Genomic DNA, 23,709 nt, shown 5'->3' on the forward strand with positions numbered 1-23,709 from the left:
CAGTATAATTTAAATTTATTTTTCCAGAATCCCACTTTTTAAGTGTATACTTTCTTTGTTCTTTGTTTTTTCTTTGTAAAACCTCCTTCATTTATTTACTGCTCTAAAGTTTGTGTTGAAGCTGCCAGATCATTAGTGATGCAGGCACAATCTAAGAGTTAAAGCATAACGCATTGGGATACTGGGTACACTTTTCCATAAGAATCTAATTAAAGTTTTCTTTCTGCATGTGAGAATAGCAGGATTTAATATCATTCTATCTATGCATGGCTGGTCCCATGCCTCCAGTTGCATAGCAGAGGATGGCCTTATTGGACATCAATGGGAGGAGAGGCCCTTGGTCCTGGGAAGTCTCCATGCCCTGGTGTGGGGAATGCCAGGGTGGGGTGGCAGGAGTGGGTGGGCCAGTGGGCAAGCACCCTCATAGAAGCAGGGGAAGGGAGGATGGGATAGAGAGTTTCTAGATGGGAAATTGGGAAAGGGGGATAACATTTGAAATTTAAATATGTAAAATAGCCAGAAAAATGTGAAAAATTATAATAATATCACTCTATCATTGAATGAATAAGTGAATATTGGCTTTATTATTATTTCTCACAAAAAGAACCTTTAAAAATATCCTCTGCATTAAGAATTTTTCTAATTCTTTCCAGGTGCATTTTCAGGGCTATGGATGCCTGAGTGATTCATATCTAAGGTCTCTTAGAATGTGGAGAAACAAGTGTTTATTATCTTTAGTATTAACTCCTTTTCAGAAGCCATAGAGATAATGTGTTGCTTTAATTAAACCTTATAAAATATGTTACCATTATTTTAAACTTGTATGCTATTTCCTCAAATACCATGTTAACGATGACCTTTTATTCCTGGTGCTAGATCACCAATAATTTTGCCTGTGTTGATTGTTATGGCAGAGCACATTACCCAGTGATTTGTGGCCTTTTGTGGTAGTCCTTTTTAGACAAAACTACCAGAAATAACACTAAATTTTTGGCATGTGACCAGTAGGATGTGACAAGAGTTTAAGTTTCTTCCTCACATGTTTCACATTTGTTCTTTTGGATATTTATTTATTTCATTAATAATAAAGTAGCTTTCATATCTACAAATAGATATTGAAAAACACCTTCTTTGATATGCTAACTGTACTGGTTACTTTTTAAAGCATGACCTAAGTAAGCATAAATCTTCTGGGCTGAGTAAGCAAATGAACATCAGTTGAGAAAATGCCTTCATCAAACTGGACTATTATGGGGTATTTTTTTTATTAATGACTGATTTTGGGTTGGCTATGCAATTCTTACTCCTAGATTTTATAAAATGTCATGCTGGTGGATCCATGGGGAGATAACAGTAAGCAGTACTCCTCCATGACCCCTGTTTCAGTTCCTCTCTCCAGATACATGTCTTGAATTCCTGTTATAACTTCCCACAGTAATGGATCAAGCTCTAAGAACTTTAAGGTTAAATAAATCTTTCCTCCTCAAGTTGCTTTTCAGTGTGGTGTTTATTATAGCAAAATAAAGCAAATGAATAGACTACAACATAAATATAATTGTCTCTCATAATTACAATCACTTCCTTTTGGTATTTGCAAAATTGACAGGACAATAGCAAAATTATAAAGTGAAAGTAAAGAAAAAGAAAATAAGAATGAAGAAGGATAGACATAAAGAGTAATTGCATTATTTAAGCTGAAAATCCAGGCAGGAAACAGAAAGCAACTAATAAAGCACCCACCAATCCAAAGACAAAAATCAGACCTGGAATCACCCCACACTCAGATTCCTAGATGGATGCATAAGTACACAATAACAAGGACAGTATGTTTCCTCTAGAGCCTAACTATCCTACCACAGCTAGCCCTAGATATCCCAACAGAGGTAAAGAACAACCAAAATACTTTAAAACCATTTATATGAAGACAATAAAGGTACTTAAACAGGAACTCAATAAATCCTTTATAAAAATTGAGGCAAGCAAAACAATTGAAGGAAATACATGTTTTAAAGAAATCCAGGAAAACACAAATACTTGAAGGAAAAAAATAAAACTCTTCAATACATGAAAATTGAAAAAGAAGCAATAAAGAAAGCACAAGTTGAGGGAATCATGAAAATAAAATATTTATAAATATAAACCAGCTAACTATAAAGATAAGCTTCACCATCACAATCCACAATATTAGCATAGGAGATCAAATGAAGAAGAAATGTTTTATCAGCCAAAGAAAATGTTAAATATAATGTACTCCTGAAAAAAACCAAGGAAATGTGGGATACTATATAAAAAGATCAATCTTGTAAATAATAGGAATAAAGGAAGAAGAAGAATACTAGTTCACCCACACACCTATGGTCACTTGATCTTTGACAAAGGAGCTGAAAATATCCAGTGGATAAAAGATAGCCTTTTCAATAAATGGTGCTGGTTCAACTGGAGGTCAGCATGCAGAAGAATGTGAATTGAACCATTCTTATCTCCTTGTACTAAGATCAACTCCAAGTGGATCAAGGACCTCCACATAAAACCTGACACACTGAAACTAATAGAAAAGAAACTGGGGAAGACACTTGAGGACATGGGCACAGGGGGAAGGAAAGTTCCTGAACAGAACACCAATAGCTTATGCTCTAAGATCAAGAATTGACAAATGGGACTTCATAAAATTACAAAGTTTCTGTAAGGTAAAGGACACCATAAAAAGGACAAAATAGCAACCAACAAATTGGGAAAAGATCTTCACCAACCCTACATCTGACAGAGGTCTAATATCCAATATATATAAAGAATTCAAGAAGTTAGACTTTAGAGAACCAAGTAACCCTATTAAAATTGGGGTACAAAGCTACACAAAGAAATTTCACCTGAAGAAATTTGAATGGCTGAGAAGCACCTTAAGAAATGTTCAGCATCATTAGTCATTAGGGAAATGCAAGTCAAAACAACCCTGAGATTTCAACTCACACCAGTCAGAATGACTAAGATTAAAAACTCAGGAGACAGCAGGTGTTGGTGAGGATGTGGAGAAAGAGAAACACTCCTCCACTGCTGGTGGGATTGCAATCTGGTACAACCACTCTGGAAATCAGTCTGGCGGTTCCTCAGAAAACTGGGCATGATACTTCTGGAGGACCCTGCTATAACTCTCCTGGGCATATACCCAGAGGATTCCCCGGCATCCAATAAGGACACATTCTCCACTATGTTCATAGCAGCTTTATTTATAATAGCCAGAAGCTGGAAAGAACCCAGATGTCCCTCAGTGGAGGAATGGATACCGAAAACGTGGTGTAGTTACACAATGGAGTACTATTCAGCAATTAAAAACAATAAATTCATGAAATTCATAGGCATATAGTTGGAACTAGAAAATATCATACTAAGTAAGGTAACTCATTCACAAAAGAACACACACGGAATGTAGTCACTGATAAATGGATACTAGCCTAGGAGCTCATAATACCCAAAACACAACCCACATATCAAATCATTCCCAAGAAGAAGGAAGGAGAGGGCCCGACTCCTGAAAAGACTTGATGCAGCATTGTAGGGGATTGCCAGGACAGAGGAGTGGGAGGGGTTTGATTGGGGAACTGGCAGATGGAAGAGGACTTATGGGACTTAGGGGGAGGGGCAAGCCAGGAAAGGGGAAATCACTTGGACTATAAATAAAGAATATAAGAAAGAAAGAAAGAAAGAAAGAAAGAAAGAAAGAAAGAAAGAAAGAAAGAAAGAAAGAAAGAAAGAAAGAAAGAAAGAAAGAAAAAGAATACTAGTTCAAAGGCCTAGAATATATTTTCAGGAAAATCCTAGAGGAGAAATTTCCCAATCTAAAGAAGATATCTATAAAAGTACAATAAGCATACAGAATACCAAATAGAATGTACCAGAAAAAATATTATTACTACGTAATAATAAAACACTAAACATGCAAAACAAAGAATATTAAATGCTGAAAATTGTAGGCTTATATTTTTTAAATCTTATAAATAAATATATTTAAATGATTTAACTTTCCTTATAGATCACTACCCACCAGAGGGACAACAAACAAAGGGATGACAGAGCAAAGCAGGATGTGGACCTGTTTAGAAATAGTTCTTTCAAGCAAATTCAATCTGTGTCATCAGGACATCAGTTCAGTTTGCAGGAACCAGCACTGTTAGCTCAATCTACTTACAAAGATCATTTATGTCTCAGTAATGGCAATTCAATACAGAAGAAAACTCCATGCATTTTCAATTGGCCTGAGTTCACTGAAGCAGCAAAATGGCAAAGTCAATGCAACTGATGACCAGCAAAGACTAGCAATGTGATCCAATCCCACAGAGTGTCATCAGCAAAAAACATTGTCAGCAAAGCCCAAAGTAGACCAGCAAAGAGTGACAAGGTAAACCAATTCCACACAAAGTTGTCTACTGTCTGTTGGGTTATATTCATAACTTTTAAAAACATTATGAGTTCTCTCCACTCTAATAAAATATCATATGCCCTTTTCCAGGCTCCTTCCAGAAAAACACCATGTACCTGTTCTCAGGATAATATTTTCTTACGTGTGTTTAATCAAAAACATCCTCTCTTAAGACAATTTTCAGAAAAATAAATCAAATGATACAATTGGGTCTCTAAAAAAATGAGCAATTTCTGTCAGCAAAAGGAAATGATCAAGGAACATAAAACAACAGACCTATTAGAATTAATCCCGAGTTTTCAATGAGACTCTAAAAGCAAGAATGACCTCAATATTCTACAGAGTCTAAGAGACAACAGATGCCAGCTCAGATTAGTACTCCCAACAAAACTTTTAATTTCCCTGAATGGAGAAAATAATATTTTATGGTAAACATTTCATGACAAAATCAAATTTAAGCAATATCTGCCTACAAATATAGCATTACAGAAAGTGCTAGAAGGAAAAAAAAAACACAAACCAAAGAAGTTAATTACACACATGAAAACACAGGAAAAAATATTCTCATATCAACAAAACCAAAAGAGAATATCTCTCATATCTCTTTTTCTCTCTCTCTTCTCTCTCCTCTCTGTCTCTCTCTGTCTGTGTCTGTGTCTCTGTCTGTCTGTCTGTCTGTCTGTCTCTCTCTCTCTCTCTCATACACACGCCCACACCCCCACACATACCACTATCACTAAAGCAACAAAATAACAGGAAATAACAATCATTGTTCATTGATATATCTCAATATTAATTGCCTCAATTCCACAAAAAAAGACAAAGATTAATAAAATGACTGTAAAAAGGGGATACATTCTTTTGCTGATTACAAGAAATACACTTCAATACCAAGGATATACATTACCTCAGGTTAAAGGGTTGAAAAAATATTACAAGCAAATGGACCCAAGGCCACTTCTATATCTAATGAAACAGAGGTCAAGCAGAAAATGCACCCCTTAATAAAAGAGATGGGAAAGAAATCTACATATCCATCAAAGGAAAAAAAGTGCCAAGTTTCAATTTCAATTCTTAACATCTCATCAAAAAATAGGATATCCAAAACAATAAAATAGGCACTACTACAATTTAAATCCTACATCAAATCCCACTCATTAATAGTGGAAGACTTCAATTCCTAACTCTGACCATAGACAGGATATCCAGACAGAAACTCAAAAGAGAAATGCTAGAGCTGGTGGATATTATAAACAAAATGGACCTAACACATAACACCTAAACATAAAATAATATACTTTCTTCTCAATACCTCATGAAACATTTTCCAAAATTGACTGGATACTTGGACAATAAGCAAGTCTCAATGGATATAAGAAAATTGATATAACAGCTGTATCTAATCAGACCACCATTGATTAAAGCTGGACATCAAGAACAGTACTAACACAAAGCTTACAAACTTATAGAACTAGAACAAATTTCTACTCAGTGAAAAATGGTTTAAAACAAAAATAAGAAAGAAATTAAAATTGCTCTAGAATTTACTGAAAATGCATACATAGCATACCTAAGAGATATAATGAAAGCAGTACTAAGAGGAAAGTTCAGAGGATTCAATTCTTACATAATAAAAGGAGAGATCTCTAGAATCCTAAAAGAATACCTGGAAGGTCTAAAACAAAAAGAACTAAAGCCACCCAAGTAGAGTAGATGGTAAAAAAAAAAAAAAAAAAAAAAAATGTATCGAATTGAGGGCTGAAATCAATGAAATACAAACAAAGAGAACAATACAAGGAAGTAATTAAACAGACTTTGTTCTTTGAGAAAATCCACAAGATAAAAATACCCTTATCCATAGCAGCAGTAATAGTGTCAAGTCTTGGCACATCTCCTTGATCTGAATCCCATTATGGGCATGTCATTGTACCTCCTTTTCCTCAGGCTCTTCTCCATTTTGGTCCCTGCAATTCTTTTAAATAGGAACAATTCTGGGTCAGAATTTTGCCTGTGGGATGCCAACCCCATGATTCCACTTGATGTCCTGTCTTTCTACTGTAGGAGGACTCTACAAGCTCCCTCTCCCCACTCTAGGGCATTTCATCTAAGGTCCCTTTGAGTCCTGAGAGACTGCTCACCTCCCAGGTCTCTAGGACATTCTAGGTGCCCCCCTCCACTTTCTACTTCCCAAAGTTGCCTGTTTCTATTCTTTCTACTGGTCCTCTGGGCTTCTGTCCTATTCCCCCATCCAATACTTAATCATGTTCCCCTCTTCCCCTTACTGATTCTATGGTGTGCTTACAAACAGGGGCCTAACATGCTGCTCTCTGAAAGTCCTAACAAGCAGCTTGGTAGATAACAAGCTGCAGATATTTATACCCAACCAATTGCCAGAAGTTGATCATTGTGGTTGAATTAGGTAAAAGCTGGAAGAAGCTGAAGAGGAGGTTGACCCTATAGGAAGACCAGCAGTCTCAAATATCCTGGTCTCCCAAGGTCACTCAGAATCTGTGTCACCAACCAGTCAGCATACACTAGCTGATATGAGGCTCCCAATATATTTACAGCAGAGGAATGCTGGGTCTGAACTCAGTCAGAGGAGATGCACCAAATAATTTACATATATTAAACATAAGGACAAGTAAAATGCATTGTAAAGTTAGAAATACAAAGATCAACATTGAGTTTTCAACAGAAATGAGCCAATATATAAAAATATTCAAAACAACATAGTGAAAAATTGTTTTTATGTCACATTTAATCAGCTTCAAAATACCCATTTTATGCCTTAACACCAATACTCTTCAAACTATTCCACAAAATAGAAACAGAAGGAACACTACCCAATTCCTTCTATGAAGCCACAATTATGCTGATACCAAAACCACACAAAGATCCAACAAAGAAAGAGAACTTCAGACCAATTTCCCTTATGAACATCCATACAAAAATACTAAATAAAATTCTTGCCAACCGAATCCAAGAACACATAAAAACAATCATCCACCATGATCAAGTAGGCTTTATTCCAGGGCTGCAGTGTTGGTTCAATATATGGAAATCCATCAATGCAATCCACTACATAAACAAACTCAATAAAAAGACCACATGGTCATTTCATTGGATGCTGAAAAAAGCATTTGACAAAATTCAGCATCCTTTCATGCTTAAAGTCTTGGAAAGAACAGGAATTCAAGGCCCATATCTAAACATAGTAAAAGCAATATACAGCAAACCGGTAGCCAGCATCAAACTAAATGGTGAGAAACTTGAAGCAATCCCACTAAAATCAGGGACTAGACAGGGCTGCCCCCTTTCTCCCTATCTTTTCAATATTGTACTTGAGGTAATAGCTTGGGCAATTACACAACATTAGGAGGTCAAAGGGATACAAATTGGAAAGGAAGAAGTCAGACTATCATTATTTGCAGATGATATGATAGTCTACCTAAGTGACACAAAAACTTCACTAGAGAACTCCTACAGCTAATAAACAACTTCAGCAAATTGCCAGGTTATAAAATCAACTCAAGCAAATCAGTAGCCTTCCTATACTCAAAGGATAAGCAGGCTGAGAAAGAAATTAGGGAAATGACACACTTCACAATAGCCACAAACTGTATAAAGTACCTTGAGGTAACTCTTACCAAACATGTGAAAGATCTGTATGACAAGAACTTCAAGACTCTGAAGAAGGAAATAGAAGAAGACCTCAAAAAAATGGAAAAACCTCCCATGATCATGGATCAGCAGGATTAATATAGGTAAAATGGCCATTTTTCCAAAAGCAATATACAGATTCAATGCAATACCCATCAAAATCCCAACTCAATTCTTCATAGAGTTAAAAAGAGCAATCCTCAAATTCATCTGGAATAACAAAAAACCCAGGATAGCTAAAACTCTTCTCAACAACAAAAGAAATTCTGGGGGAATCAGTATCCCTGACCTCAAGCAATATTACCGAGCAATAGTGTTAAAAACTGCATGGTATTGGTATAGTAACAGGCAGGCAGATCAATGGAACAGGATTGAAGATCTAGAAAAAAACCCACACACCTATGGCCACTTGATCCTCGACAAAGGGGCTGAAAACATCCAATGGAAAAAAGATAGCCTTTTCAACAAATGGTGCTGGTTCAACTGGAGGTCAGCATGCAGAAGAATGCGAATTGATCCATTTTTATCGCCTTGTACTAAGCTCAAATCCAAATGGATCAAGGACCTCCACATAAAGCCAGACACTCTGAAGCTAATAGAGAAGCAACTGGGGAAGACCCTTGAGGACATAGGTACAGGGGGAAAGTTCCTGAACAGAACACCAATAGTGTATGCTCTAAGAGCAAGAATTGACAAATAGGACCTCATAAAATTACAAAGTTTCTGTAAGGCAAAGGACACCATCAAAAGGACAAATCAGCAACCAACAAATTGGGAAAGATCTTCACCAACCCTACATCAGATAGAGGGCTAATATCCAATATATACAAAGAACTCAAGAAATTAGACCCCAGAAAACCAAATAACCCTAAAAAAAAGGGGTACAGAGTTAAACAAAGAATTCTCACCTGAAGAACTTCCGGATAGTGGAGAAACATCTTAAAAAATGCTCAACTTCACTAGTCATCAGGGAAATGCAAATCAAAATAACCCTGAGATTTCACCTTACACCAGTCAGAATAGCTAAGATTAAAAACTCAGGAGGCAGCAGGTGTTGGCGAGGATGTGGAGAAAGAGGAACACTCCTCCACTGCTGGTGGGGTTGCAAATTGGTAAAACCACTCTGGAAATCAGTCTGGCGGTTCCTCAGAAAACTGGGCATGTCACTTCTGAAAGATCCTGCTAAACCACTCTTGGGCATATACCCAGAGGATTCCCCAGCATGTAATAAGGATATATGCTCCACTATGTTCATAGCAGCCCTATTTATAATAGCCAGAAGCTGGAAAGAACCCAGGTATCCCTCAAAAGAAGAATGGATGCAAAAAATGTGGTATATATACACAATGGAGTACTATTCAGCTATTAGAAACAATGAATTCATGAAATTCTTAGGCAAATGGATGGAGCTGGAGAACATCATACTAAGTGAGGTAACCCAATCTCAAAAGATCAATCATGGTTTGCACTCACTAATAAGTGGATATTAGCCTGGAAAATTGAAATACCCAAAACACTATTCACACATCAAATGAGTTACAAGAATAATGGAGGAGTGGCCCCTGGTTCTGGAAAGACTCAGTGTAGCAGTATAAGGCAAAACCTGAACAGGGAAGTGGGAAGGGGTGGGTGGGAGAACAGGGGGAGGGAAGGGGGCTTATGTGTCTTTCGGGGAGGGGGGATCAGAAAAGGGGAAATCATTTGAAATGTAAATAAAAATATATCGAATAAAATTTAAAAAGTGTCAAAAAATCATTACAGTCTTATATACAGCATCAATTTTTTTTAATTTTTTTATTCGATATAATTTATTTACATTTCAAATGATTTCCCCTTTTCTAGCCCCCCCACTCCCCGAAAGTCCCATAAGCCCACTTCTCTTCCCCTGTCCTCCCACCCACCCCTTCCCACTTCCCCGTTCTGGTTTTGCCGAATACTGCTTCACTGAGTCTTTCCAGAACCAGGGGCCACTCCTCCTTTCTTCTTGTACCTCATTTGATGTGTGGATTATGTTTTGGGTATTCCAGTTTTCTAGGTTAATATCCACTTATTAGTGAGTGCATACCATGAGTCACCTTTTGAGTCTGGGTTACCTCACTTAGTATGATGTTCTCTAGCTCCATCCATTTGCCTAAGAATTTCATGAATTCATTGTTTCTAATGGCTGAATAGTACTCCATTGTGTAGATATACCACATTTTTTGCATCCACTCTTCTGTTGAGGGATACCTGGGTTCTTTCCAGCATCTGGCAATTATAAATAGGGCTGCTATGAACATAGTAGAGCATGTATCCTTATTACATGGTGGGGAATCCTCTGGGTATATGCCCAGGAGTGGTATAGCAGGATCTTCTGGAAGTGAGGTGTCCAGTTTTCTGAGGAACCACCAGACTGATTTCCAGAGTGGTTGTACCAATTTGCAACCCCACCAGCAGTGGAGGAGTGGTCCTCTTTCTCCACACCCTCTCCAACATCTGCTGTCTCCTGAATTTTTAATCTTAGCCATTCTGACTGGTGTAAGGTGAAATCTCAGGATTATTTTGATTTGCATTTCCCTAATGACTAATGAAGTTGAGCATTTTTTAAGATGCTTCTCCGCCATCCGAAGTTCTTCAGGTGAGAATTCTTTGTTTAACTCTGTACCCCATTTTTTTTTGTCTTTTTTTTTATTCGATATATTTTTTATTTACATTTCAAATGATTTCCCCCTTTCTAGCCCCCCTCTCCCCGAAAGTCCCATAAGCCCCCTTTTCTCCCCCTGTCCTCCCACCCACCCCTTCCCACTTCCCCGTTCTGGTTTTGCCCTATACTTCTTCACTGAGTCTTTCTAGAACAAGGGGCCACTCCTCCTTTCTTCTTGTACCTCATTTGATGTATGGATTATGTTTGGGGTATTCCAGTTTTCTAGGTTAATATCCACTTATTAGTGAGTGCATACCATGAGTCACCTTTTGAGTCTGGGTTACCTCACTTAGTATGATGTTTTCTAGCTCCATCCATTTGCCTAAGAATTTCATGAATTCATTGTTTCTAATGGCTGAATAGTACTCCATTGTGTAGATATACCACATTTTTTTGCATCCACTTTTCTGTTGAGGGATACCTGGGTTCTTTCCAGCATCTGGCAATTATAAATAGGGCTGCTATGAACATAGTAGAGCATGTATCCTTATTACATGGTGGGGAATCCTCTGGGTATATGCCCAGGAGTGGTATAGCAGGATCTTCTGGAAGTGAGGTGCCCAGTTTTCGGAGGAACCGCCAGACTGATTTCCAGAGTGGTTTTACCAATTTGCAACCCCACCAGCAGTGGAGGAGTGTTCCTCTTTCTCCACATCCTCTCCAACACCTGCTGTCTCCTGAATTTTTAATCTTAGCCATTCTGACTGGTGTAAGGTGAAATCTCAGGGTTGTTTTGATTTGCATTTCCCTAATGACTAATGAAGTTGAGCATTTTTTAAGATGCTTCTCCACCATCCGAAGTTCTTCAGGTGAGAATTCCCTGTTTAACTCTGTACCCCATTTTTTAATAGGGTTGTTTGGTTTTCTGGAGTCTAACTTCTTAAGTTCTTTATATATATTGAATATTAGCCCTCTATCTGATGTAGGATTGGTGAAGATCTTTTCCCAATTTGTTGGTTGCCGATTTGTCCTTTTGATGGTGTCCTTTGCCGTACAGAAACTTTGTAATTTTATGAGGTCCCATTTGTCAATTCTTGATCTTAGAGCATACGCTAATGGTGTTCTATTCAGAAATTTTCTCCCTGTACCAATGTCCTCAAGGGTCTTCCCCAGTTTCTTTTCTATTAGCTTCAGAGTGTCTGGCTTTATGTGGAGGTCCTTGATCCATTTGGATTTGAGCTTATGTACCCCATTTTTTAATAGGGTTGTTCGGTTTTCTGGAGTCTAACTTCTTGAGTTCTTTATATATATTGGATATTAGCCCTCTATCTGATGTAGGATTGTTGAAGATCTTTTCCCAATTTGTTGGTTGCCGACTTGTCCTCTTGATGGTGTCCTTTGCCTTACAGAAACTTTGTAATTTTATGAGGTCCCATTTGTCAATTCTTGCTCTTAGAGCATATGCTATTGGTGTTCTTTTCAGAAACTTTCTCCCTGTACCGATGTCCTCAAGGGTCTTCCCCAGTTTCTTTTCTATTAGCTTCAGAGTGTCTGGCTTTATGTGGAGGTCCTTGATCCATTTGGATTTGAGCTTAGTACAATGAGACAAGGATGGATCAATTTTAGCAGAAGCAAAGATATACAAAATCTAGAATTATTAACAAATGAATAGAAGTTTTAAGAACCATAGTCAATTATAAAACATTCAAATGATTGATATTCAAGAGAGTACATGGTCAAATTGATTAGGCACGTTTTGAAATCTGCTAACAGAAATACATAGATTAGCACTCAATTGAGAAACTAGAAAGTTTGTGTACTCCAGAGGATGGCAATCTTGGGGGACATCTTATCAATCCTGACAAAGTGCAATGGTCTATATGTCAAAAATTTACATCCTTGAGAAACTCTTACATATTTCCCCAAGGAAAATTTTAGAAAATATTTATTAGAGCATTTTTATAATGACCAAATTTTAAGTTACCTAAATCGAACTATCAATGTTTTAATGTTTACATACAATGTTTTATTTTTATCAAATGTGAAATGCCATGCCAAACATATGGCTTTGTGGTAGAGTAGTTACTTAGTAAGTACAAAGCCCCAGTCTGGTGGCACCACAAATGTACTGCAACAACAAACCAACAACAATAACACACCAATAACAATAATAATCAAATATTTTATTTCTTTATTTACATCCCAAATATTCCCCATTCCCAGATTCCAGGTTGCAGAGTTCCTCCACCTCCAGTATGCTCCTATGATGGCTGCTGCTTTCCCCCATGTTCCCTCACTCTAATGCACACAGTCTCTGTAAGATTAGATACATCCTCTCCCACTGAGGACAAAAGAGGCAGTCAATCCTCTACAACATAGGTGCCAGGAGCCTTTTACCAGCCCATGCATGCTCTTTAGCTGATGACTCAGTTCTTGGGATTTCACAAGGGTTCAGCTTAGATGACACTGTTGATCTTCCTGTGGGGTTTCCATCTCCTTTAGGGACTTCAATCCTTCTCCTAACTCTTCCATAGGGGTCTCTGGCCTGTGTCCAATGATTGATTGTAGACATCTGTTTCTGTCTCAATAAGGTGCTGGATAGAACCTCTCAGAGAGGAGCTATTCTAGGTACCTTTCTGCAAGTAAAACATATTAATAGTGTGAAAGATTGGTGCCTACCCATGAGTTAGGTCTTAAGTTGGGCCAGTACCTGCTTAGCCACTCTTTCAATCTCTATTCCATTTTTGTCTCAACATTTCTTTTATACAAGACCAAATTTTATAAGTGGGCTGGTATACTCAATCCTCCACTAGGGATCAAGTCTCACTACTAGAAGTGGTCTCTTCAGATTCCATATTTCCAATTTCCATAGCACTGTTTGGGTAAGGTCACCTGCACTGACTCCTAGAAGTCTCCCTTATTTCTCTTCTCTAGGACTTCCTAGAGATTCTGCTAACTGTTCATCCCTGGCAGCTGCATGCTTCCGTTCATTCTGCTTGCCCTCTGTGCCTCTCTCCAGTCTTGCCCCATGCCTGATCCTCCTATTCCTCTTGCTCTTCCCTCAACCACCCACATACCTCTTTCCCTCTCCCTCTAACTACTTTGTTCCATCTTTGAAGAGGGATTCAAAGACCTCACTTGGATTAACTTGTTTAACTTTGTTGAGTCTGTGGCATGTTCTGAACTTTTGGACTAATATCTACTTATCAGTGATTAGATACCATGCATGTCCTTTGGATCTGGGTTACTTCACTCAGGATAATTTTATTTCCATCTATTTGCCTGTGAAATTCATTATGTTCTTTTTAAAATAGCTGAATAAAAGTTTCTTGTGTAAATGTACCACACTTTCTGTACCCATTCTGCAGCTGAAGGACATGTGGCTTGCTTCCAGTTTCTGGCTATTATGAATAAAGCTGCTAAGACCATAGTAGAGCACATGTCCCTGACGAGTGAGGATGTTGAGCATTTCTTTACGTGCTTCTCAGCCAATTGAAATTCCTCTGTTGAGACTTTTATTTACCTCTATACCCCATTTTTGATTGGGTTATTTGTTTTTTTTAGGGTCTAACCACTTGAGTTCTTTACATATGTTGGATATTAGCTCTGTCTTTGCAGGATTAATAAAGATAGTTTCACAATTTGTTGGTTACCATTTTGTCCTATAGACAGTGTTCTTGGCCTTACAGAAGCTTTGCAGTTTCATGAGGTCCCATTTATCAATCATTGATTTTAGAGACTGAGCCATTGGTGTTCTGTTCAGGAAGTTGACTCCTGTGCCAACATGTTCAAGGCTATTTCCCATTATCCTTCTATTAGATTTAGTGTTCTTTTGTTTTACATCAAGGTCTTGTATGCATTTGGACTTGAAGACTTTGCAGGATGATAAATATGGATCAATTTGCATTCTTCTACATGCAGACATCCAATTGGTCCAGCACCTTTTATTTGAAGATGCTTTCCCTGTTCCCCTGTAAGGATTTAGCTTATTTGTAAAAAATCAAGTGTTTGTATGTGTGTGGGTTTATTTCTTGGTCTTCAATTCCCTTGATACACATGTCTGTTTCTATACCAATATCATGCAGTTTTTATAACTATTGCTCTGCAGCAATGCTTTTGGTCAGAGATGATGGTAATTTCAGAATTTCTTTTACACTTCAGGATTGTTTGGATATTCTGGTTTCTTTGTTTCTCCATATGAAATTGAGAATTGTTCTTTCAAGATCTGTGAAAAATTTTGATGAGTGTTGCATTCAATATGTATATTGTTTTTGGTACGTATATTGTTTTTGGTTAGATGGGCATTTTTTTTCTATGTTAACCCTACTGCTACATGTGCAAGGAAAATCTTTCTATCTTCTGATAACTTTCTTAGATTCTTTCTTAGGGGACTTGAGTTCTTGTTGTTCTGGCCTTTCACTTACTTGGTTAGAATTATATTATTTGTAGCTATTAAGAAGGATATTTTTCCCTAACTTTTTTCTCATCCAGTTTCTAGTTAGAGCAGAGGAGGGTACTTATTTCTTTGAATTAATCTTGTATCTAGTCATTTTACTGAAGGTGTTTATTTGCTCTAGGAGTTCTCTGGTAGAATTTTAGGGATAAAATTATGCATACTATTATACTATCATATCACCTGCTAATAATGGTACCTTGATTTCTTCCTTTTGAATCTGTATCCCCTTGATCTCTTTAAGTTATCTTATTGCTCTACCTAGTACTTTACTACATCTATATACTATTTAGATATAGTATTTACTATATCTAAATACTATATTTAGGAGATATGGTAGAATAGACACCCTTGTCAAATCCCCAATTTGTAGAAATACTTTACTCTTCCCTCCATTTAATTTGATTTTGGTTATTGGCTTGCATATTGTAGAGTCCAGCTGCTATAGCTGTTAGATTCTTTATCTTAGAGCCTTCTAATGTACTTTTAATTCACTAGTATCAGAACTTTCCAATTTCTTTATGAAAACACTTAGTGCTATTAACTGTCCCCTTAGCACTGTTTTCATAGTGTCCCATAGTTTGGGTATATTTTGTTCTGGTATTCATTGAGTTCTAGAGTCTTTTTCTTTATTTTCCCTCATCCCTTGATCATTGATTGGTTGTTCTATTTCCATGAAAATATTGAATTTCTGTTGTTTTTTTTGTTTTTTTTTTTTTTTTGGTCCAACTTTATTCCATGTTAATCTGATAAGTTGCATGGGGTTATGTCAAGATTCTTGTATCTGATGAGGTTTGCTTTGTGACTGACTAATTATATGGTCAATATTGGATTGAGTTCCATGTGGTACTGAGGAGAAGGTATATTGTTTTGTATGTGTGAAATGTTCTACAGATATGTTAGGTTGTTTGAGTCATGACCTTTTTTTTTTGTTATTTATCTCTTTACTTTTTGCATTGATAACCTTCCCATTGGTGAAAGTGTAGTATTGAGGTCTCCCACTATTAATGTATGGGGTTTGATGTGAGATTTAAGCTTTAATAATGTTTCTTTTACAAATGTGGGTGCCTTGCATTTGGGGCACAGACGTCTTCTTTGTGGATATTTTTCATTCATAAGTATGGAGTGTTCTTCCCTCTCTCTTTTAATCATTTTTGGTCCACAGTATATTTTATTAGAAATTAGAATTGCTATTCCAGGTAGGTTTGAGAAAAAGTTTCCAGACATTTATATTGAATTAATAACTATCATTGTTCCTGAGATATATTCCTTATATACAACAGAGTGATGGCTTCTATTTTCACATTGATTCTGTTAGCCTGTTTCTTTTTTACTGGAGAACTGAATCCATTGATGTTGAGAGATATTAATGACCGATGATTGTTACTTCCTATTATTGTTGATGTTGGTGCTGTGTGTGTGTGTGTGTGTGTGTGTGTGTGTGTGTGTATGCTTCTTTTCTATTGGCTTTAATGGTGTGAATTTATTTCTGGTGTTTTCTTACGTATTGTTGGCCTCATTAATTTGGAGTTTTTCTTCTTGTATCCTCTGTAAGGCTGGATTGATGGTAAGGTATTGCTTGAATTTGGTTTTGTAATAGAATATCTCGATTTCTCCATTCACGGTGATTGAATGTTTTGCTGGGTATAGTAGTGTGAGCTGACATCTGTGGCATTTTCTGGTCTGTAAGACCTCTGTATAGACTCTTCTAGCTTTTAGAGTCTCAGATGAGAAATTGGGTGTAACTCTGATAAGTCTTCCTTTATATGCCACTTGGCATTTTTTCCTGATTCTTTTAAAATTCTTTGTTCCTTATATTTAGTGTTTTGATTATTATGTGAAAGAGGATTGTTTTCTGGTCCAATCTGTTTGGTGCTTTTTAAGCTCCTTGAATATTTATAGTCATATCTTTCATTTGTTAAGGAAATTTTTCTTCTATGATTTTGTTGAAGATGTTTTCTGGGCCTTTGAGCTAGGAACTTTCTTCTCCTTCTATTACTATTATTCTTAGGTTTGGTCTTTTCATTCTGTCCCAAATATCCTGGAAGTGTTCTGTTATGAACTTTTTAGATTTTCATTTTCTTTGACTGATATATATATATATATATATATATATATATATATATATATATATATATATATTATCTTCAACACCTGATATTCTCTCTTCTATGTACTCTATTTTGTTGGTTGTGGGGCAAGTGGAACCATGTCACCTGGCAGAACAACAGTTAAAGTCAAAACAGATTCAAAATCCCTGGAAAATCTCATAATTGAGAATAGTAGGCATTAGAATACGCTTCCAACCAGACTACCAGTCCTGGAACACCTGATAATGACACCCCACTAAGAGGACCATGCTGAAGAGCCATGTAACACAAAACCCTAAAATTCTCCATGTGAATGAGGTATCTAAATTTACAAGCGAATGGTCTCAGGAAACGAGCCAGAATAGTCATTCTAATATCAGATAAAATTGACTTTCAACCTAAAGTCATCAAAAGAGGTACAGACGGATACTTCTTGCTGGTCAAAGGAAAAATCCACCAAGAAGAACTTTCAATTCTGAACATTTATGAATCAAATGCAAGGGCACCCTCATTCATAAAGGAAACTTCACTAAAGCTCAAAGCACACATTGCACCTAACACAATAATTGTGGGTGACTTCAACAATCCACTCTCCTCAATGGACAGATCAGGAAAACAGAAACTAAACAGTGACACAATAAAACTAGTTGAAGCTTTGGAACAATTGGACTTGACTGATATTTCTAGAACATTTCACCCTAAAACAAAAGAATATACCTTTTTCTCAGCACCTCATGGTACCTTTTCCAAAATCGAACATATAATTGGTCACAAGAGAGACCTCAACAAATATAAAAAGATCGAACTAATCCAATGCCTCCTATTGGATCACTATGGAGTAAGAGTAGTCTTCAATAGCAACAAAAACAACAGAAAGCCCACATACACATGGAGGCTGAACAATAATCTACTCAATGACAACTTGGCCAAAGAAGAAATAAAGAAAGAAATCAGAGACTTTTTAGAATTTAAAGAAAATGAAGGCACAACATACCCAAATCTTTGGGACACAATGAAAGCAGTGCTAAGAGGAAAACTCATAGCCCTGAGTACCTCCAAAAAGAAAATGGAGAGTGCATTCACTAGCAGCTTAATGACACACCTGAAAGACCTGGAACAAAAAGAAGCCAATTCACCCAGGAGGAGTAGAAGACAGGAAATCATCAAACTCAGGGCTGAAATCAGTCAAGTGGAAACAAAGAGAACCATACAAAGAATCAATGAATCCAGGAGTTGGTTCTTTGAGAAAATCAAGATAGATAAAGCCTTAGCCAGACTGAACAAAGGACCCAGAGAAAGTATCCAAATTAACAAAATTAGAAATGAAAAGGTGGATATAACAACAGAATCTGACGAAATTCAAAAAATCATCAGATTCTACTACAAAAGCCTATACTCAACATAACTTGAGAATCTGGAGGAAATGAACAATTTCCTAGATAGATACCAAATACCAAAATTAAATCAGGACCAAATAGATAATCTAAACAGTCCCATAACCCCTAAAGAAATTGAAGAGGGCATAGAAAGCCTTCCTACCAAAAAAGCACAGGACCAGATGGCTTCAGTGCAGAATTCTATCAGACCTTCAGAAAAGACCTAACACCAATACTCTTCAAAGTATTTCACAAAATAGAAACAGAAGGAACACTACCCAATTCCTTCTACGAAACCACAATTACGCTGATACCAAAACCACACAAAGATACAACAAAGAAAGAGAACTTCAGACCAATTTCCCTTATGAACATTGGTGCAAAAATACTCAATAAAATTCTTTCCAACCGAATCCAAGAACACATGAAAACGATCATCCACCATGGTCATGTAGGCTTTATTCCAGGGCTGCAGGGTTGGTTCAATATACGGAAATCCATCAATGCAATCCACTACATAAACAAACTCAAAGAAAAAAAAAAACGACATGGTCTTTCATTGGATGCTGAAAAAGCATTTGACAAAATTTGACATCCTTTCATGCTTAAAGTCTTAGGAAGAACAGGAATTTAAGGCCCATACCTAAACATAGTAAAAGCAATATACAGCAAACCAGTAGCCAGCATCAAACTAAATGGAGAGAAATTTGAAGCAATCCCACTAAAATCAGGGACTAGACAGGGGTGCCCCCTTTCTCCTTATCTTTTCAATGTTGTACTTGAGTTACTAGCTCGGAAAATTAGACAACATAAAGAGGTCAAAGGGATGCAAATTGGAAAGGAAGAAATCAAAATATCATTATTTGCAGATGATATGATAGTTTACCTAAGTGACCCAAAAAACTCCACTAGAGAACTCCTACAGCTGATAAACGACTTCAGCAAAGTAGCAGGTTATAGAATCAACTCAACAAAATCAGTAGCCTTCCTATACTCAAAGGATAAGCAGGCTGAGAAAGAAGTCACATTTCACAAAAGCCAAAAACAGTATAAAGTACCTTGGGGTGATTCTTACCAAACATGTGAAAGATCTGTATGACAAGAACTTCAAGACTCTGAAGAAGGAAGTAGAAGAAAACCTCAAAAAATGGAAAAACCTCCCTGCTCATGGATCAGCAGGATTAATATAGTTAAAATGGCCATTTTTCCAAAAGCAATATACAGATTCAGTGCAATACCCATCAAAATCCCAACTCAATTCTTCATAGAGTTAGAAAGAGCAATTCTCAAAATTCATCTGGAATAACAAAAAACCCATGATAGCTAAAAACTATTCTCAACAATAAAACAAATTCTGGGGGAATCAGTATCCCTGACCTCAAGCAATACTACAGAGCAATAGTGTTAAAAAACTGCATGGTATTGGTAGAGTGACAGGCAGGCAGATCAATGGAACAGGATTGAAGATCCAGAAATGAACCCACACACCTATGGCTACTTGATCCTCGACAAAGGCCCTGAAAACATCCAATGGAAAAAAGATAGCCTTTTCAACAAATGGTGCTGGTTCAACTGGAGGTCAGCATGCAGAAGAATGCGAATTGATCCATCCTTGTCCCCTTGTACTAAACTCAACACCAAATGGATCAAGGACCTCCACATAAAGACAGACACTCTGAGCTAATAGAAAAGAAACTGGGGAAGACCCTTGAGGACATAGGTACGGGGAAAAGTTCCTGAACAGAACACCAATAGCTTATGCTCTAAGATCAAGAATTGACAAATGGGACCTCATAAAATTACAAAGTTTCTGTAAAGCAAAGTACACCATCAAAAGGACAAATTGGCAACCAACAAATTGGGAAAAGATCTTCCCCAACCCTGCATCAGATAGAGGGCTAATATCCAATATATACAAAGAACTCAAGAAAGTAGACCCCAGAAAACCAAATAACCCTATTAAAAATGGGGTACAGAGTTAAACAAAGAATTCTCACCTGAAGAACTTTGGATGGTGGAGAAACATCTTAAAATATGCTCAACTTCATTAGTCATCAGGGAAATGAAAACCAAAACAACCCTGAGATTTCACCTTACACCAGTCAGAATGGCTAAGATTAAAAACTCAGGAGACAGCAGGTGTTGGCGATGATGTGGAGAAAGAGGAACACTCCTCCACTGCTGGTGGGGTTGCAAATTGGTAAAACCACTTTGGAAATCAGTCTGGCAGTTTCTCAGAAAACTGGGCATGTCACTTCTGAAAGATCCTGCTATACCATTCCTGGTCATATACCCAGAGGATTCCCCAGCATGTAATAAGGATATATGCTCCATTAAGTTCATAGCAGTTCTATTTTTAATAGCCAAAAGCTGGAAAGAACCCAGGTATCCTTCAACGGTGGAATGGATGCAAAAAATATGGTATATATACACAATGGAGTACTACTCAGCCATTAGAAACAATGAGGTCATGAAATTCTTAGGCAAATGGATGGAGCTGGAGAGCATCATACTAAGTGAGGCAAGGCAGTCTCAAAAGATCAATCATGGTATGCACTCACTAATAAGTGGATATTAACCTGGAAAACTGGAATACCCAAAACATAATCCACACATCAAATGATTTACAAGAATAATGGAGGAGTGACCCCTGGTTCTGGAAAGTCTCAGTGTAGCAGTATAAGGCAAAACCAGAACAGGGAAGTGGAAAAGGGTGGGTGGGAGAACAGGGGGAGGGAAGGGGTCTTATGTGACTTTCGGGGCGTGGGGGGCCAGAAAAGGGGAAATCATTTGAAATGTAAATAAAAAATATGTCGAATAAAAAAAAATTCTGCAAAAAAAGATGAGTAACTGAAGTGAAGTATTTGTTTGCATAACTATAGTAATATATATGTATATAGACCATACAAAATTAATATATTTATTATCTAACCATGTATAATATTTGTCTTATTCACAAGAATATCCCTACATTTGATATGAATTATAGCAAAAAATACACGATTTATAAGTGTGGTAGCTTATCTATTCAACCCTTCAAAACATGTGTGTTACAAGAAATGTGATTAAATTGTTTATATCATGATTCATTTCACAAATAAAATAAAATAGTTGTCTTGTATTAATATGATCTTCCAATATACCAGTCTCTAAGTCTATCAATTCTCATTTGCACTCCAATTTTTATTCCTCTCTCTTCTCTCTACTCCTCTCTTCTCTGATACTCAGAAAAGTTTATTTCCGGTATGTCTGTTGAATTTTCGGACTTGCAAACTAAAAGTGGAGTCACGTAATTAGTACATGTTTTTGAAGACCAGTAGGAAACCTTGATTTTAAGTATGCTGAAATTGGGGAACTCATGTTTGAGAAATTTTAATATGATAACAATTACTGTGACACAGGGTTGTGAATATTCTAAGGATTAACAAGTAGTTATATCTTAGTCAAAGTTTCTATTGATGGGATAAAACCACTCTTTACTAGTTTCATGAATATTTGGGGCTATTGCTATTTCTGTTACAAAGTGGTCAACATTTATATATATTATATATAATATATTATTATATTTACAATATATATTATAATAATGCAGTGGAGGAGTGTTCCCCTTTCTCCACATCCTCACCAGCACCTGTTTTCTCCTGAGATTTTTTATCTTAGCCATCTGACTGCTGTGGGATGAAATCTCCAGGTTGTTTTGATTTGCATTTCCCTGATGACTGAGGATGTTGAACATTTCTTTAGGTGCTTCTCAGATATTAAGTATTCCTTGGTTGAAAATTCTTTTTGTAGCTATTTACCCCATTTTTAGTAGGGCTTTTTGGCTCTCTGGAGTCTACCTTCATGAGTACTTTGTATATCTTGGATATTAGCCCTATGTTGGATGTAGGGTTGGTAGAGACCTTTTCCCAATTTGTTGGTTGTTGTTTTGTCCTTTTGACAGTGACCTTTGCCTTACAGAAACTTTCTAATATTGTGAGGTCCCATTTGTCAAGTCCCTCAACAGAGGAATGGATACAGAAAATGTGGTATATTTACACTATGGAATACTATTCAGCTATTAAAAACAATGAATTCATGAAATTCTTAGGCAAGTGGTTGGAACTGGAGAATGTCATCCTGAGTGAAGTGACCCAGTCACAAAGAACACACATGTTATACACTCACTGATAAGCAGATATTATCCCAGAAGCTCAGAATACCCAAGAAACAATCATACCTATCAAATGATGCCCAAGAAGAAGGAAGGAAGGAAGGAAAGGCCCCTGGTCCTGGAAAGGCTCAATGGAGCAGTGTAGGGGAATAGCAGGACAGGAAAGTGTGAAGAGGCTTATTGGGGAACAGGGGGAGGGAAAAGGGCTTATGGGGCATTTGAAATGTAAATAAAGAATATATCTCTAATTAATAAAATATATTATGCAATAATATAAAATATATTATAAGACACAATATATATATATTGTGTCTTTTGACCAACATCTCCACCACCCTGGTCTACCCTCAGAACCTAGTAGCAGCCAATTTATTTCTATATTCTATAAGATTTTACTCCTAAGTCAAATTACATAGTATGTCTTTCTATATTTAGCTTCACATACCATAACGTTTTTCAAATTTATTAATGGAACAGATAGCCTTTTCTCATTTTAATAAAGAATAGTCTTCCACTCTGTACATATATTACATTTTTGTTATCTTCTATTTTGTTGATGGACATTTAGATTGATTTCCTATTTTAACTATTGTGAATGTTCTTTTAAAGTTATCATTATATTTTTGAGAATTCCATAAATGAGTACTATAATTACATCATTCACTCTCCCCCTTCTCCCCCAAACTACTCCTGTGTTCCTCTCAAATTCATATACTCTCTCTTTAATTCATATTGTTATACATATACATATAAAAATAATTATAAGCTGTTAATCCTATTTAGTGTTGCTCATATATGTGTGTGTGTGTGTGTGTGTGTGTGTGTGTGTGTGTGTGTGTGTGTGTGTTTGGGGTATGACCACTGGTATTAAATAAATATTTAAGAGGATCAGTTAATATATCTTCCATTAAAGGTGGACCGACATGGTTCAGGAAGAGCT

Source organism: Apodemus sylvaticus, chromosome X (genome assembly GCF_947179515.1).
Source record: "Apodemus sylvaticus chromosome X, mApoSyl1.1, whole genome shotgun sequence".
Taxonomy (NCBI): Eukaryota; Metazoa; Chordata; class Mammalia; order Rodentia; family Muridae; genus Apodemus; species Apodemus sylvaticus.